We start from the raw sequence: 7,143 nt of genomic DNA on the forward strand, positions 1-7,143 counted from the left end.
TGAAGGTTTCTCTCGCTCTGCTGCTTTAAAATGCGAGCTGAACCAGAAACACGCAGGGTTGGAAGTGGTCACCGTCCTCGTCCCCGCAGAGGGGTGGGAGCCTCGTCCGGGGTGAACCAGGGCACTTTTGGTTCTTAAACCCGCGACTCTGCCTCCTGCCAGTGTTTCGCAGGTCTGGCAGCGTTCCTGGGGGAGCCGAGAGCCCTATTCCCCTCTCCACAAGCCCCAAACGAGCTTCTTCATGCTAGTTTGTGGCTAGCAACCAAAATGACTTTCTCAAAGCCTTCAAATTTGCATTTGGCAAGATCCAGCCACCCTTTTGGAGCTTCCCTGGTAGAGAGTGGCCGGGGTTTTTTATTTATTATAACGCAAGGCGCTGCGGCTTCGCCGTCGGTGTGACAGCGTTTGTCACCCAGGTCCCAGTGAGGAAAGAGGAAGCCCGGGGGACGGCCCATGGCTGAACCTCGACTTCACCTGCTGCTCTCAGCGTTAGTGTTTTGCACCTTCAGCCCCGCTGCCTGCTACCCGCCTTCTAGAAGTGTTTAGGGCCGGATCGTTGAGCACCGCTGGAAAATAAATTAACGTAGTTGTTGGTCTGGCATTGGCGAAGTATCGTCTAGCGGGATGTCTGTATGTACGTGATTTTCCAGGCTCGTGGCCGCGTCCTTTGGGCAGTTTTGAAGACAGACGTCCAACGTAGCCGCTTTATCTTTGCTCGCCGTGGAGCGGGCGCGGGGGAGGTCGTACCTGTCGGTCCGATACAGCCAGTTTTGTGAGGGGGGAGGGAGCGTTTGGGCCTTCCCTGGCTGCGGTGCCTCAGCGCAGGGCTGAGCGTTGGGGGCCAGACCCCCGGGTCTCTCTCTGTTGCTCTGGGGATCCCTTTGAGATCTTGATCCTCTCCCCTGCTCGCCCGTCTGGGCTGAGGAGGAGGAGCCGGCTTCAGAAAGCTGGAAGGGTTTTGAGAGCGTTACTTAAGAGAAAATACGCGAGTCCAGGAGTAAATCTCATCTCCCTTCCTGGTGGAATAATTGCCATTGTTCGCTTCTCCGGCCAGCGAGGTGTTGGCTAACGCGGGTTTCCCACAGGATTTGAATTCTGGCTGCGGCGGAGGCTCCGCTGTGTGACGTGTGCGAGACGTGACACGCGCCGACCTCGGCTGGTCCCTGGTGGCGCAGGCTTTGAACCTCGGGCCGCGACGTCGGGGCCTCTCCGGGCGGTCGCCCCCCGGCCCGGGCAGTGCCTGGGCGCTGGGTGGGACCCGGTTCCTCTGCAGCTTCTGGAGGAAGCGGGTAGAGCCGGGCGAGGCGAGAGCTGGCAGGCGAGGAGGGCGATCCTGAAGCGGCTGTTGGAAGGGCTCGGATGCGGGGGACAGAAGGAGGCGGGTGGTTGTTTCAGACACGAGGTTTTAGTTTGCCCCGTGGTGAACCTTAAAGCACCTCAAACCCTGCCGCGGGTTTTTGGGGGACTGTTGCCCTCAGTGGCCCGTGGTGCTGGGGACTGTCGCTCCGCTTTGGCACTATCCAGCGCAGGTGAAGGACCCACGAGTGACTTCGAAGCCCTTCCCGGCCCCGGCAGGCAGTGCTTCCTCCTCTCCCAGCCTCGACGTGTATTTAACTCTCTGGGGAAACACCCAACGAGATTTTCTTATTTTGCTGCTTTCGCTTTGAAGCAGCATCTGCCAAAAAATGCTAATGTGGGATTTCAGTTGTTTGGCCCTTTGTGCCTTGGGTGCCCCGGCTGCTTTATAATTATGGGTCCGAGTGAGTTGAGAGTTCATTGTCACCCCGGCGTCGGGCCCCTCCCTGGAGTCCACAGACAAAAGAATTGCTCTCAAAATGGCTCGGTCACTTCTGGGCGCAGGAAAAATCATCCCGACAGCGAGCTGAGAGCAGGGTCCCGAACTGCAGAGCCCTTAATGTAGGTGTAAAACACCCAGAAAGACTTGGCCCCCCTCCCTCCGATTCCTGCGAGAGGGACAAAGCTGTCTTGATCGCACCTCGCCGAGCGTGCGGGAGGGAAGATTTTATTAAATAGAAACATCAGAATGGCTCATCACCCTCCAGCTTAAAATAGGACTGTCAAATGACTCCCAGTCCTGTCTCTGTTACACAAACCTCTTCCCCACCATCAGCTGTGAAACCGTGGTGGGTGTCGCAGGTTGGTATCGTCAGCCGGGTCCTGTCGCCCAAACTCTCGACGGCCCTTTTTGGTGCTGTGGGAGTCGTGGTTGCGTGCGATGCCCACCCCGGCGCGGGGCAAGGCTCCTCTTTAGGATGGAGACAAAAGATTACCGTCGGAAGAACAAAGGTAGGAGCCAGCTTGTCGAAATAAACGACAGGTTCATCTGTCGGAGGGAAGCTCGTCTGGCGAAGCGGTAGCTAGGAAGCGAGTGAGAACCGTGCGGTTTTGGGGGGGACACCAACGAGCGGGAGAACCGTTTCCTGAATTGGAACTGAATTTCCCTTTGGAAAGTAAAAGCTGCTCCTCCCTCCCTCCCTCCGGTCTCGCCGTGTGTTGTGGAAAAGAGCTGCTCGGTGGTTTATTTCCCCTTCCCACCACCCCTGTTAGCCCCGCGGGGTTGCTGGAAAAGACTTTTTTTTAAAAAATTTGAGATGGAGGTGAATTACTGCTGCCCGCGCCGCTTCCTTCCGCACGCCCAGAGCTTCCTTCTCCAGGATCGGGGCTTCGCGTTCCCCCAAACGAGGTGTCGTACCGGTTCTTCCCCATTCCTGATTACCACCTAATAGCGGTGATTAGGAGCGTTATCTCACCGCATCCCTGCGGACTCTGCCTTGTTTAAAAGCAGAGCGCTCCCAGGGCAGAGCGATCCCTTACATCTGACCTAAATCTTTGCCGGGAGAGGATTGTTTATCTCCCCCCCAAATTAAGGAGGTGGCGGAGCAGGCAGGAGGCTGCTTCTGGTTCCGCTGTCGGCGGGTCCCGTCCTCGCTCAGCTGGCAGAGGGGCCGCTGGTGCTCCCTCCCCGGCCTCGCTGGTGTTTGCAGGGCCACCTGGAAAAGGGATGTTTGGGGTGTTTGTCCGTAGGATTCGTGTCCCCAGCGTAGCCGGGCTTTAAATTCATCACCCTGGAAAACCCGGTGCCTTTGTGTTTCTTGAAGAGGCATTGCTGTCTGGGAGCGGGGTCGGCTTAAATTCTAAATCATGGAGGCGTTTTGGTGGAAAGCGGGAGTAGTGCCGAGCTGTAAATTCGATGGTCTTCGGCCAAGGGCAGGATTAATTTTCAAATGGCAGAACCTTGCGCGAAGCCGAAGTGCCAGGAGACGCTGGTGGAGGGAGCGAGGGTCCCCCCAGCCTCCACAGGTTGCAGGGGCCGGACTCGCCGTCGGATGTTCCGGAAAGGGGTCTTGTCCAAAAGGCCTGCAGCAAAAGCGAGTCTGCCCCCCCTCCTGCTGGGAACTTGAGAGCTCCTCGTTCCTCCTCCCCTCGGGATAGTTTTGCCGTGACCCGCGCAGAGAAGCCGTAACGGGAGCGGTCGCCGGCCGGCGGCTGCGACAGCCCCAGCTCCCGCCTGCTCGGTCCCAGCTGAAGGGACTTTTGCTGAGCTTGCTCACTGATTTATTTTCTTCTAATTGTGATTTTTGCAGTTCCGTGGTGCGCTTCGGCTCCCAAGTGACAAGGACTAGAGCGTGCGTGTCGGCTCTAGCTCAGAGCGGGTGTTTCTGGGCGAGCAGGAGGGCACGGCCCCGGCCGTGGGGCTGCTCCCGGGAGAGGGATGGGGGGCGAAGTAGGGGCTGGAGCCGGGGTCTGATGCTGGAAACGTCTCGCTCGTTGCCCTTTTTGTCTTCAGTTTCCACCCTTTGGTCCTACCATCTCCCGGCTGCCCTGCGGGCCGGCCCCGTCCTCTGCTGCTGAGGACGTCGTGCAGCTGAGTCTTTGATTTTTTTTTTTGTTTTTTTTTTTTATTTATTTCAAAAGTTTTTCAGTGGAGAGTCTGTCAGCCAAGACCTTCGTGTTTCCAGGCACGTTTAGGCAGGGTGCTCTCTTCGGTCCGGCTCTGCCGTGCTGCTGAGACACAAAGGGGAGCGGGTTTCTTCCAGCCCCTGTGAGCTGTGTGGGCGCTGGGTTGGAGCTCCCCAATAACCAGATGCCGTGAAGTGCATCCTTCCCCGAATCGCTGGGATGAGCCCCAAATGGGGGCTCCAGAGTTACTCTGGGGTCTGCTGGCGTCAGCGCTGACCTCCGGCTGACAGCGGGGGAAGCCCAAACCCCAACCTCTTTGGTTCCTTCTCCCCTCCGGGGAGCTCCTCCTCCGCTCACCTCTGCGGAAAATGGGGCATTTCCTTGGTTTAGGGGTTTTTAATTGATTTCTAGATGCCGTGCCTGGCCTCAGCCCTCTCCTGGGTACTTAGAAAACACTGGTGACTTTGTGCGTGGAAACCGGTTCTTCGTTCTCCCCCTGGCCCCTCGGATTATAAACCGCCTTTGTTTCCCCGCGGCTAGGTGTGCCGACCTCCTCCCAAAGCGCTTGGCGGTTTGCTGGTGAGGAGAGATTGAGGAAGGGTTTATGTTTCTGCAAAGCACCGAGCAGCCTCCAGATAACGTTACAGAGATTGTGTCTCCTGGGCCTTTTCCCGGCGCGTCGTCCCCAGCCTGGACGCGTCAGCGGGATCCGGTGGCTTTCGGGAGCGTCTGGTCCTGCGCCTCCATCAACAGGCTCCTGAGACAAGCGTAGGGGAGAGGAAGATGTGCTAATCCGGGGCAGTGAAGTTAGTCATGTGCACATCAGCTGCCGGCTGCTGCCGGTGGTGGGAAGGATAATCCTGAGCGGGAATCTCCAGCTCGGGGTCGGGAAGCTGAATTATCGCGCTCTCTCACGGCAGCTTTGATGCCGTTGGGTTTCACGTCCTTAATGTAAGTTATCGGAACGAATCTACTGATGCGGAGAATTTCAGAATTATTACTCGCTGCTTGGCCTTCTGGCCAAGATCAAGTGTTTGTGAGCGTTTTCCTCTGGAGGGCCGCGGTCTGCGCTGGCAGGGCGGGCTGCGTCGTCTCCCGGGTTTTCTCCCCTCTCCGGCTGCTGTTGGCTTTGAGTCCGAGTTCAGGCCAGACTTGGGACGGTTTTCCATCAGAGCTTCCTGAGAGAAGCAAATGCAACATTCAGGCTCTTATCTTCCAGAGCCGTGGAAGAGGTGGTTTTGCTTGCAAAGTTTGGACCTTTGTTTTCTTAACTAGTGGAAACAGGATTTCTTTTCACGTTTCTTTAACTTTCTTGGGGAAAATGTCTCTTGTTTCTTCAAGCAGCCAAAGTATCAGTTCACCACCACCTTTTTTTTTTTTTTTTTTTGTTTTTCCCTCGTATAGATTTCAGCTTTTTGTGCTGCTCGGTGATGTCATTTCGAAGAGGTAGATGTGTTGTGTATGTGTGCTTAAACAAAGCATGGTTTCTTCCTCTCCAGTAACCAGCAGCAACACGCCGAATTACGTAACTGCCTTGGCTTTTCAGGATTGACAAAACTTGGTGGGTTTTTCTTCCCCTAAATAAGCTGCTGCCGCTCTGGACAAAAGCTGCTGTTTTGTTGAGGTGTGTTGTGTAAGCGCTCTCCTGACATCCAAACAGCTCTCCGCATCCCTCCGCACCAGCAGGATTGTTCCAGCGCGGCTTTTCTGCTTTGGTTTCTGCCTGGTTTGCACTTTGGGGAAAAGAAATGGCGCTGCTGCTCCCGTTCGCAGCCGTGGCCTTGGATGGGGGGGGGACACGCTCATCCCAAGAGACCTTTTTTATTTAGGGTGGGGAGATTGGCAGGCAGAGGAAAAAAATGTGTTGGGGGGTTTCTGTGCGGACATGGACGTGTCCACGGAGGCTCCAACGTGCCACACGTCCTCCAGGTAGAGTTTGGTGGGTCTGAGGCTTGAGCTCACGGCTGACGTCGGTGTGTGTGGAAGCTCTTACCGCTCCTGCCGCCACCCGCAGGCAGAGGCCAAGCGAGGAGGGAGAATATTCCCATTTTTGAGCATTAATTGGGCCTGGCTGGGGAAGGCCCCGGTGCTCTCCGGCCCTGGCTGCTTGTCTGGCCGGGATGGAGCCGCGCGGGGGGCGCAGTGCATGCTGCTCTGGTGTGTCCCGGCGCTCGGCTTGTCCTGCTCACGCCCTGGAGAGTTCAGCTTGATGATGTGTCTGGGTGTGCTAACGTTTTCACTTTTTATTTTTGTCCAAAACATGAGCAGCTCAAATCTGTCTGAGCAGCTGTTTAAAAATAGAGCAGAGCGGGTAGTTGTGTCCTGGCTGTACCCCGTTCGCACGCTCGTTTGCTGGACGAGACGAGGGAGGATCTGACCCGGGCGACTTGTGACATGCCCCTTCCCCTTGAAATTCTTGTCCGAACCCTTTGCCCAGGTGCTGTAGCCACAACTTTGTAGTTTTTTTTTTTTTTCCCCGTGGTTTTGCCGTGGTCGGTAGGAGAGCACTGTCTGTCGCTGGCTAAAACGATCCCGGGCAGCACAGGCTGGCGGAAGGCAGGCAGCTATTTATTTAGGTTGATTCAGCTCCCAGTAAACAGCTCTGAGGAATGCTCTGAAACGGCCCGTAGGAATTGCTCCCAGAATCACGAAAGAAATGAAAAAGGAAACTTCTTGGGACATCAAGAAACTCGTTTTGGACAGGACTTTCTGACCTTGATCTGTTTCCTTCAGCCAGAATTAACTGTTTAAGTCTCTCAGGCCGTTTTTCCAGTTGTCAATCTGGGTCAGAATTCGGACTTTTCATTTTAAAGGTGTTTAAACAGATCCAGAAACAGCAGGTTTTTTGGAAATGGTTTTATTTTGTTACGTTTATGCCACTGGATTTAACACCTTCGAGCAGTGTGTGTTCGGGGCTGGGGGGGGGACACAGAAAACTGCCTTGACGCAGCAACAAAAAGAGGCGGAGATAACTGAAACGTTTTCACGTGGAAACCTCGTGAGTTTTGCTCTCCGGCCTCGGCTGGTAACGCTGTTGGTAACGGAGAGAGCTTGTTTTTGCAGGAGGACGCGCCACAGACCTGTCGGCGGCGGCAGTCGGAGCCGAGCAGATCTCATCAGCCGCGCGTCCGTCCTCGCGCTGGGGCGCGAATCGGGGTGTTGTGTCCCGGCCGGGCAGGAATCGCCTCTTTCCCAACCAGCAGCAAACTCGGGTGGAAACCA

Source organism: Athene cunicularia, unplaced genomic scaffold (assembly GCF_003259725.1).
Source record: "Athene cunicularia isolate RWA unplaced genomic scaffold, athCun1 SCF_55, whole genome shotgun sequence".
NCBI lineage: Eukaryota > Metazoa > Chordata > Aves > Strigiformes > Strigidae > Athene > Athene cunicularia.